Genomic DNA, 11,334 nt, shown 5'->3' on the forward strand with positions numbered 1-11,334 from the left:
TAAGAGTTTTCTAGACTATAATCTTTACAGGATCAGATCGCCAGGTTTTTCTCTCCAGGAGCAGTTGGTGGTTTCAAACCTCTGACCTACCAGTTAGAAGCCAAGTGCTTAACCATTGCATCACGAGGGATCCTTATGATTGTAGCTACATAACTACTTTTATAACTTTTAAATGTATTTGTTTTGTATATAATAATTCCAGAAACTCAAATGGGTGAAATTATTATTTATTTTTAAATTCTAAAATAAGAAAAATTATGATGATAAGAAAAATGTGTAGATGAGATACCATCTCACCCAGCATTACTGGCACGAATCAAAAAAACATGAAACAACAAATGTTGAAGAAGCTGCTGGGAGATTGGAACTCTTATGCACTGCTGGTGGGAATGCAAAATGATACAACCATTTTGGAAGACATTATTGCTCTTCCTTAGGAAGCTAGAAATACCATTAAAAAAACATGAAATAGAAATACTACATGTTCCAGCAATCCCACTCCTAGGAATATAACCTAGAGAAATAAGAGTCATCACACGGACAAACATATGCACACCCATGTTCATTGCAGCATTGTTCACAATAGCAAAAAGATGGAAACAACCTAGATGCCCATTAACAAATGAATGGGTAAACAAATTGTGGTACATACACACAACAGAGTATTACACACTGATAAAGAACAACGATGAATCTGCGAAGCATCTCATAACATGGGTGAATTACGCTGAGTGAAATAAGTCAATCACAAAAAGACAAATATTGTATGAGACCACTACTGTAAAAACTCTTAAAAAGGTTTACGCACAAAAAGAAACAATCTTTGATGGTTACAAGGGAGAGGAAATGTGGAGATAGAAAAACACTAAATAGGCAATAGGTAAGTGCTAACTTTGGTGCAGGGTAAGACAGTACACAATACTAGGGAAGCCAGCACAACTTGTACAAGGCAAGGTCATGGTATCTCCATAGATACATTCAAACTTCCCAAGGGACCAAATTGCTGGGCTGAGAACCGCGGGGACCATGGTTTTAGCAAACATCTAGCTCAACTGGCATAACAGTCTATAAAGAAAATGCTCTACATTCTACTTTGGTGAGTAGTGTCAGGGGTTTTAAAAGCCTGTGAGTGGCCATGTAGGATACTCCACTGGTCACACCCCTTTGAGGGGCAAGGAAGAATGAAGAAGACTAAAGGTACAAGGGAAAGATTAGTCCAAATGACTAAAGGACCACAACTGTCACGGCCTCCACCAGAAAGGTCCAGTACAACGAGGTGGTGCCCGGCTACCACCACTGACTGCTCTGACAGGGATCATAATACAGCGCTCCAGACAGAGCTGGAGAAAAATGTAGAACAAAATTCTAACTCAAAAAAAAAAAAAAAAAAGACCAGACTTGCTGGCCTGACAGAGGCTGGAGAAACCCTGAGAGTATGGCCCCTGTACATGCTATCAGCTCAGTAATGAAGTCACTCCTGAGGTTCACCATTCAGCCAAAGATTGGACAGGCCCATAAAACAAAATCAGAGCAAGGGGGTGCACCAGCCCAGGGCCAAGGACTAGAAGGCAAGAGGGGACAGGAAAGCTGGTAATACAGAACCTAAGTTTGAGGAGGGAGGGTGTTGACATGTCGTGGGGTGGTTAACCAATGTCATAAAACAATATGTGTACTCACTGTTTAATGAGAAGCTAGTTTGTTCTGTAAACCTTTATCTAAAGTACAATAAAAAAAGTTTAAAAAGAAAAATGTGTAGAATAGTAAGACAGCCAAAGGGTTCTCTTTACTCCTGTTTTCTATCACTATTATAAAGTTGTAAAATACAGTGACAGAAAATTAGACATAATACGTTAACTTTGAAGAAATAATGTATGATAATGTAAAGAGGCAGCATCTGACAATGGCAACACAGGAGATGAAACCACCAGAATAACCTCAAAGTCTGGGTTATTCACTGCATTGTGTGTTTCTAGATGCTCTACAACCTCCCAAGAAAAGAATATAAAAATCAGTGGGTCTGATTTCGATTACAGAATATACAGTCTATTGTAGCTGTGACAAGATAAATGGAAGATACAGTAATGGTAACATATCCATTTGCCTTTATTAAGTGTCCATGCCATGTATATACATATGTTGTTGTTAGGTGCCGTGGAGTCAGTTCTGACTCTATAGGACAGAATAGAACTGCCCCATAGGGTTTCCAAGGAACAGCTGGTGGATTTGAACTGCTCACCTTTGGTTAGCAGCAGAACTCTTAACCACTACGCCAACAGGGTTCCTATATATATCTGTATCTATTTTATAGTTACATGGCAGAGTTCCAAACACTTTAGTCTACAGTGGATGTTACACAAAAAACTGCTATTTATAGGTGTTTCACCTCTTTCTCCACTTCCTTTCAACTCACTCTTTCAAAACATTTGGCCCAAATTAAATGTCAAAGTGATAAAAGAAGTGTATATTTTAAATAAATATAATGCTGAAAAGTAAAGGAGAAAACATCACTAGAAATTGTGACAAGGCTGTTGAAGTCAATATGGAGGAGAATTTTTAAACTTGAAGATATTTAATGTGTTCCAAAGACATAGATGGCCAAAATACATTTGAAAAACTTCTTTTGACTTAAGAGAAAATGCATGCCAATATTTTAAAGATAGCAGAATACTTACATCTTTAGCAACATTTTACCACCCAGTAATTTGCCTAGGGCTGCCTTCATATCCCTATTCCTCAGGCTATATATGACAGGATTCAGGCTGGGAGGTAACACAGAGTATAACACAGACATGAAAAGATTCAGTGATGATGCAGGTTTATAGTTGGTGCCTAAATATGTAACAATGCCTGAAAAGAGGAACAAGGTCATCACAGTGAGGTGGGGCATGCAGGTGGAGACAGTTTTGCACCTGCCCTGAGCAGATGGAATCCTTAAGACAGCTGAGAAAATGTGAACATAAGAGGCAATCATGAAAAGGAAGCATGAAAAGGCAAAGGAAAAGTTGGCAGTTATAAATGCATATTCTAGAATTTGCTCCCTGGGACAAGCAAGTGTAAGCAGTGAGGGAATGTCACAGAAGAACCGGTGCACTATGTTGGGCCCACAGAAATTGACAGAGAATGTACCTGCTACATGGATGGACCCATAGACAAATCCGCCATGATGCAGTCACCACCTGCACACAGGAGCCTCTATTCATAATGGTCTCATAGCGCAAAGGATGGCAGATGGCAGCATAGCAGTCGTAGGACATGACTACAAGGAGGGCATACTCTGTGCTCCCAAAAAAAAAGAAAAAGAAAAATTTGTGAGGCACATCCTAGGAAGGAGATAGAATGACTCTTAGTCAGAGAGTTCAGGATGGACTTGGGGACTGTGACAGAGATGAAGCTTATATCAATCAAGGACAAATTCTTCAGAAAGAAATACATAGGGGCGTGGAGATGCAGATCAATGGTGGTGAGGGTGACAGTGAGGAGGGTCCCCGTCAATGCCATCAGGTAAGTGAGGAAGAAGAGGGCTGCATACAGTCTCTGTAGCATCCAGTCCTCAGGGAATCCCATGAGCAAGAATTCCATTATGATGGTTATGTTGTCTAGTTTCTCAGGCATGCTGATTCATGTCTGTGGAAATAAAGATACACTGATAACTAGTTCACTCAGATATGAACTCAGTAGCCCGAATCTTCTGGTTATATTAACAAGCAAAGGGTGGAGCAAACACCCTTAACATGGCTTGATTCTGTTTGGAGTGAAGCTTATCAGAAAAGTCTCAGGAAAATGGCATACAGTACAGCTCCACTTTCTTAATGGTAATGGAAGCAGGCAATGCACTGGGCTGCTACCCAAAAGGCTGGTGGTTTGAGTACATCAAAATCTGTCTCAGAAGAGACACAATAATTTACTTGCAATAAATTAGCTACTGAAAACCCTATGGAGAATAGTTTTACCCTGACACGGATGGAGTTGCCATGAATATGAATGGATTCGAGTGCAACTGTATTTTTTTTTCTTGTGATATTAGAGAGAGCAAACTGAAATATGATTGGCATTAAAGGCAGTTAAGAAAAAGGCAGAGGATGCAACAAAGTGCGTCTGTCCAGGAAGCAAGAAAAAGTTATATTGCCTCCCATGCCTTAGGAGATTACTATGCAGGTGTAGGGGTTTGAGCCGTGGTGGAGCAGTGGTTAAGTGCTCTGCTACTAAATGAAAGGTTGATGGTTCTAACCCACCAGCTGTTCCATGGGAGAAAGATGTGGTAGTCTGCTTCCGTTGGAAACTCTATAGGGCAGATATACTCTGTCTTACACCACTGCTATGAGTCAGAATTGACTAGACCGCAGCAGGTTTGGTTTTAGGCTTATGGGGGTTAGGATATATTCTACATGTAAAGCTATTAACACAGTCTTTCTCTTTTCTACTGACTGCTTCCAGGAGTCATTTGATAAATGCTGCTCTTGACATGGAGAAAAATGAAATAAAATATACCCACTGCCATCGAGTCGATTCCACCTCGTAGTGACCCTATAGGACAGAGTAGAACTGCTCCATAGAGTTTCCAAGGAGTGCCTGGCGGATTCGAACTGCCGCCCTCTTGGTTAGCAACTGAGCTCTTAACCACTACGCCACCAGGGTTTCTGAAAATAAAATACAGTAGAATAAAAAGAAAAGCATGGGTTTGTGAACGGTGGTTAAAAATAATACAAAGAAGGTCCTAGGTGGAATGGGGATGATGTCTTTTCTAGTTGATGTCAAATAGAAGAGTTTTCAGTAAAGTTTAGGATGTCCACACTGTCACTTCTTTTTTTGTTTTTTAGAGAGTAACTGCTGCTGTGATGGAACGTCTCTTCTCTCCTTGTAAACTACAGCCTTGTAAACTATTGCCTGAGACAATACAACAGCTTTTTCAACATCCACTACTTCCTCATTCTCACATTTACAAATGCACCTTTTTTTTTTTTTTTTTAATTTTCTCCCTTACCCCTCCAGCTTTCATTTAAACAAAACACCTAGAAACAAATTGGGTAGTAATAGTCTTATCAATTAGCACAGGTTTCTTCTATGGATACAGATGACAATGTTAAAATTTCCTCTTCCTGAAGACTTCAGAAGAAAAGAGTTGCATAAATTTATTAAAATATAACAAATTTATCAATATTCACAGAGATTTCTCTTCCCTTTGGTTAGAACTGGCAGTCAGGCATGAAGTGGAAAGATCCCAACAGGCACAGTAGGAGTAGAATGGGGCACATTTCCCTCTTCCATCCCTCCACTGAATGTGTTCTTATACATGTGGAAGCAAAGGGCCATGCTGTGTCTGCCCTCAGTGAACACCTTCATTCTGGAACGGCGGGGTAGTCCACGACCAAGGCTGCTTAATTATCTCACTAGTCCTATGTGTCTTCTGAGTTTCATATGAGGTCACCATGGTATAATTGGGGTGAGGCTTAGGCTTTGAGGTCCATGAACATCAGGATTTAGGACCACACAGAAGGGTAATTCAAATGCCCCTAGGGGTTTTCTGTGATGAGAATATACAACAACTGTTCATTTTGTCTCTTTCTATTCATCAATGTGTTACAACACTAACTTTTTAGTAGAAAATAGGATAGCTGAATCCAAGTATTGAAATTTATATTCAGGAATACCTATTAGGTCCAAATGTTGTTTTGTTTTATTGTTGCTTAGTTTTGCTTTTTTTTTTTTTTTGGTCAGTTTAACACTAGTATCTGTGAAAATATTATTCGCATAAAATAAAGCAATGTAGGAGAAAATTAATGTGAAACGTGCCTGGAGAGACTCATTCACAAATTTCTTCCCAGGAAGAACTAGAGTTGCACATTTGGGAATGTTTCCTTCAAAAATCTTCCTATTACTTGCCATACATATTTACAAAAATACATCTTTTGACATTCACCATGTGTGGTTTAGAGATTCAGTTTTCACACACAGCAATATTCTTCATGGCTTTGTGTTTTTATCTATTTTTTGCTGCAGTTGGGCGCTTTCAAGTTGATTCTGATTCAGTGACCCTGTGCAACAGAGTAAAACTGTACCAATAGCATTGTGTTGGCTGTAATCCTTACTTAAACAGGTGGCAGAGTCTTTCTTCTGCAGAGTGGCTGGGTGGATTTGAACCACCAACTTTTTGGTTAGCAGCCTAGCACTTAACCATTATGCCAGCAGTTTTCCTTATTATTTCATGGCATTGGTATTCAGTATTTGAAAATCCTGTCTTCTCTTTACAAGCAAACTTTTGGTTAACATAATTATAATTACATTCTCTGTGCACATGTTTATTTGGTTGTTTAGGTATTTCTTGCAGTTTAATTGATATAGCACACTTTGATAATTTATTGATAATTGATGGATTGTATATGTTTATTCTTCCCAAAACATTTGCAAAGGTATACTCTTACCAAGTCTTTAAATGTTTTCAATTAACTCATATCTATCACAACAAAAATTTTAATGTACATTTGGTATTTTCGAATTTCACTACTAAAAATGAAATCACATAATTATTCCAAATTGCATCCTCCAACTATAACAGGATTTAGGATATCATTTTTGGCTAACAGTATTTATAAATTATATATGTGAGTGTGTGTGTATATACACACATATATATTTCATTTTTTTATTGTTGTTGAGAGTATATACAGCAAACTATATACCAGTTCAACAATTTCTACATATACAATTCAGTGGGGTTGATGTCATTCTTCAATTTGTGTAATTATCTTACTTTCCTTCTCTGAATTTTTTCTCATCTCAGTAACATGAATTCACTGCCCCGTAAGCTTCCTATCTGACCATTCAAGTTTTTGTAGTCAATTTGATCCCATATAGACAGTACTTCAAAAGAGCATGATGTTCAAAGCAAACATTTTTTACTAAATAAGCTAACCTATTGTTCAGTTTAAATAAAACTTCAGAGGATACATTGGTTGAAGATTTAAAGATTATCTCAGGGCAACAGTTTCAGGATTTCATCCATCCTCAATGGCCCTAGAAAATCTGGTTTGCATGAGAATTTGGATTTCTATTCTGCATTTCCCCCTTTTTGATAAGAACTCTTCCACAGAATCCTGGATCAAAATGTTCAGTAATGGAAGCCAGGTACCATCCAATTCTTCTGGTCTCATGGCAAAGGAAGCATTTGTTCGTGGAAGTAATTAGGCACACATTTCATTTCCTCCTCCTATTCCTGGCTCTTCCTCTTTTTCTGCTGCTCCAGGTGAATAGACCAATTGTAACTTGGCTGGCCACTTGCAAGCTTTTGAGACCCTGGCATTTGTCTTTTTATTGAATTGTATAAATATAAATATATATATCTAAGCATATTTATATGTACACACATTCCATATATAGATCTAGTTCTGGATCTGCACCTAGGTATATAGGCAGATAGATATAGAGATACGGTAAAACCTGCCAAAGCAAGAACCTGTGTAAGGCAGAAATATGTCAGAGAAGGAAAACTCAAATATTTTCCACTAAAACAAGCAATGGAAAAGTAGTAATTACACCCCATCAAAGTTGGAAACCTTGCAAGACCCAGGAAAATAAGGAAGTTCCATTGAGTTCCAGCTCTCAAGGGTTTCACTGTACATTCAAATCAGACCAGTTGCCATTGACGCGATCCTGATTGCTGGAGACCCATGTGTGTCAGAGCAGAACTATGCTCCTTAGGGTTTTCGATGGCTGACTTTTCGAAAGAAGATCACCAGGCCTCTCTTCTTGGCACCTCTGGATGGACTTCCAACTAGTAACAAAGTCTGTAAGCATTTGTACCACCCAGGGACTATATATATATACACACGTCTATATATACACATAGAAGACCCTCAGTGAGGTAGATTGACACAGTGGCTGCAACGATGAGCTTAAGCATAACAGAGATTGTAAGGATGGCGCAGGACTGGGCAGTGTTTCGTTCTGTTGTGCATAGGATTGCTATGAGTTGGAACCGACTCGACAGCACCTAACGTATACAAAATACGCATGTGTATATATACAAAACATACAGACACATTTATATATACACGTCTGGCGCAGTAGTTAAGAGCTACGGCTGCTAACCAAAAAAAGGTCGGCAGTCCCAATTCACCAACTGCTCCCTTGAAACCCTATGGGGCAGATCTACTCTGTTCTACAGGGTCCCTGTGTGTTGGAATCAGCTCGTCGGCAACAGATTTGGTTTGGTTTTATATATACACAGAGGAGTCCTGGTGGCACTGTGGTTACGCACTTGGCTGCTAACCCAAAGGTCGGCAGTTAGAACCTACCAGCTGTTCTATGTGAGGAAGATGTGGCAGTTTGCTTCTGTAAAGATTTACAGCGTTGTATACCCTATACCCTATGGGTAAGTTCTACTCTGTACTATAGGGTTGCTATGAGTCGTAATTGACTGGATGGCAATGGGTTTGTTTTATATATATGTAAAACTAGACAAATAGACACATGTTTATATGTGTACATGTCTATGCATATACATGCAAGGAGCCCTGGTTGTGCAATGGTTAAACACTTGGCTGCTAATTGACAGGTTAGAGATTTGGACCCACCAGGAGAAAGACCTGGCGACCTGCTTCTATAAACATTACAGCCATGAAAACCCTATGGAGCAGTTCTATTTTGTTTCACGGAGTCACTATGACTCAGAATCAACTCAGCGGCACCTAACAACAACAACACATATACATGCATACATGCATATACCATATATTCAGTCAATGTTTAGAATATTTTATCTAGATTTGATATATATTTGTGATTTAATTTTTGTATACACACAAGTTAAAAGAGAAGAAAAATATCGTCATGACATTCAGTGCAGAAAAGGCAATGAAAAAGTCCAACACCTTTTAATAATACAATGTCAACAAAACAAAAATAATCAACTTTTCTACAAATGATTGAATGTATTAAGGTGATGGAACGTAATAGCTATACCAAAAGGGCAGTGGCAGGTAAATTGAGCAGCATTAGGCTCCAGCTTTTTTTTTTTTTTTTCTGCCTGATGGACCTTTTCCCCTTTTCTTCTTTATCCCAGATTCTCAGTAAACAGCAATGATCTTTCTTCTAAATTTCTGAGCCTATGGTCTTATTTCTGTCATATGCATAATCTTGGCTGGCTGTGGAGCAAATGGCACCTGAGAACAGGAAACAGCAGGAGGGAGGAGGGGCTCTGGGATGCGAACTGAGGGCACATATGGGGAGGCCCTTGCTTTCTTTATTTTCATGCTTTCCTCCTTCCCTCACCACCACTGCTCATTTTGTATGTTCCATCCCTTGACTGTCTGTGTTCTTATATGTGCTACCACTTTTACTGTTTGATTATATATTTTTACAATAATAAAAATAAAAGTAATAGAGAAAAACACAGATATTTCTTCTCGACTCAAAGGAGCCCTGGTTGCAAAGTGCTAAACACTTGGCTACTAACCAAAAGGTCAATGGTTCGACACCATCAGCCACTCTGTGGGAGAAAGATGCGGCAGATTGCTTCCATAAGACTTACAGCTTTGGAAACCCAATGGGGCTGTTCTATGCTCTGCTATAGGGTTGCTATGAGTCAGAATCAACTCAACGGCAATGGGTTTGGTTTTGGATCCTAGACTCTATATCCTAAGATAGCTAAATGAAATGCTAGTCAGAAAGGTTAAAAATACATATATTTCTTTTTGGACTACTTCTAAATTTCTACTAATTTGTGTGTGATGTAAATTAGATATGTCTTCATGAATTCTAAACGTCAGAGTTATGGGTAAGTCCTAAAAAATGCCTGGAGGCAGGTATTTAATTACTATGAAGAAAGCATTTTAGAAAGAGATATTTGATTCATAAAATTAATTTACATTTTTATTTATGAATGCATATCATATAGAAAAGTCACTGGGAAACGACAAAGGAAAAATATTTCATCTGATATGTGATTATGTTTAATATTTCATGCAAAATTGCAAGAAAAAAACTAACTTTCAAAGAAAAAAATAGACAAAGAACCTGAACATAAAATGTATAAATAAAACCATACAAATGAAATGTATAAATGAAAAATATTTTAATTCAATAATAATGTCATGATGCATTGGCAATTTTCACGTACGCAAATAAAAAAATTCAAAATTGGTGATTTTAAAGCTGGTTGAACAATGTGAGACAGATACCCTCGTACCCTGTTGGTAGTGTGCAAATTGATGTGAGACCCCGGAAACTATTGCCCTAAGATAATCTTTAAGCCTTAAACCAAAAATACCTCTTTAAGATCACAATAGAGGGTCCAGGACAGAGCTGGAGAAAAATGTAGAACAAAATTCTAACTCAAAAAGAAAGACCAGACTTGCTGGCCTGACAGAGACTGGAGAAACCCTAAGAGTACACCCCTGGACACCCTTTTAGCTCAATAATGAAGTCACACCTGAGGTTCACCATTCAGCTAAAGACTGGACAGACCCATAAAACAAAATGAGCCTAAAGAGCACACCAGTCCAGGGACAAGGACTAAAAGTCAGGAGGGAACAGGAAAGCTGGTAATAGGCAACCTAAGGTTGAGAAGAGAGAGTGTTGACATGTCATGGGGTTGGTAATCAATGTCATAAAACAATATGTGTACTAAAAAAAAAAAAATCCCCTTAAATCTTCTTAAAATCAAATGATAGTTCAGTGTAACTAGTAAAGAAAGCCTGCCTCGAGCATTATGTCCTTTCAAGATCTGTCTATACGGGATCAAATTGACAGCACCAACTGGAAAGATTAGATAGGAACATTAGGAGGCAGTGAGTGTATGTTTCTGTGGGAGGAACAACACAAAAAATGATGGTGAGAATGGATGCACAACTTGATGACTGTAATCAATATCACTGAACTTCACATGTGGAAACTTGGTGCGTATTTTTACTGTGTATGTTCTTAACAACAAATAAAACAATGAAATCAACTATTAAAAAAGATATCATGGATATTTTCATAACAAAGGAACCGTATTAGTAATAGTTATTGTTGTTTGTACAGATGGATTAGAATTTATTAGCCAGTCTCATACTGATGAGCATCAAGTTGTTTTCAATATTGTGCTATAATAAGCATTTTTTTGAAATTGGCTTTGTTAAGGTATAATTTGTATGTCATAAAATCCACCCATTTTAAGTGTATAATTTGATGAGTTTTAGAAATATTCTTACACACTTAAAAAAAAGAAAATTGACATGAGGCTCTAGGAGTCACTTTTTTCACATGTAACAGTACATTTAAATAAATAATTAAATCATTTGATCTGGATGTTCTATTTTAAGTATCAGTTCTAATTATAATCATACATATAAACAA

The 11,334-nt window shown here is 38.0% G+C and overlaps 1 pseudogene; it reads right to left on the bottom strand.

Annotated features, from left to right (window-relative positions):
* Positions 1-1,381: 1,381 nt before the first annotated feature.
* Positions 1,382-3,965, bottom strand: LOC135229526 (olfactory receptor 14A16-like; annotated as a pseudogene).
* Positions 3,966-11,334: the final 7,369 nt, after the last annotated feature.

Source organism: Loxodonta africana, unplaced genomic scaffold, assembly GCF_030014295.1.
Source record: "Loxodonta africana isolate mLoxAfr1 unplaced genomic scaffold, mLoxAfr1.hap2 scaffold_34, whole genome shotgun sequence".
Lineage (NCBI taxonomy): Eukaryota > Metazoa > Chordata > Mammalia > Proboscidea > Elephantidae > Loxodonta > Loxodonta africana.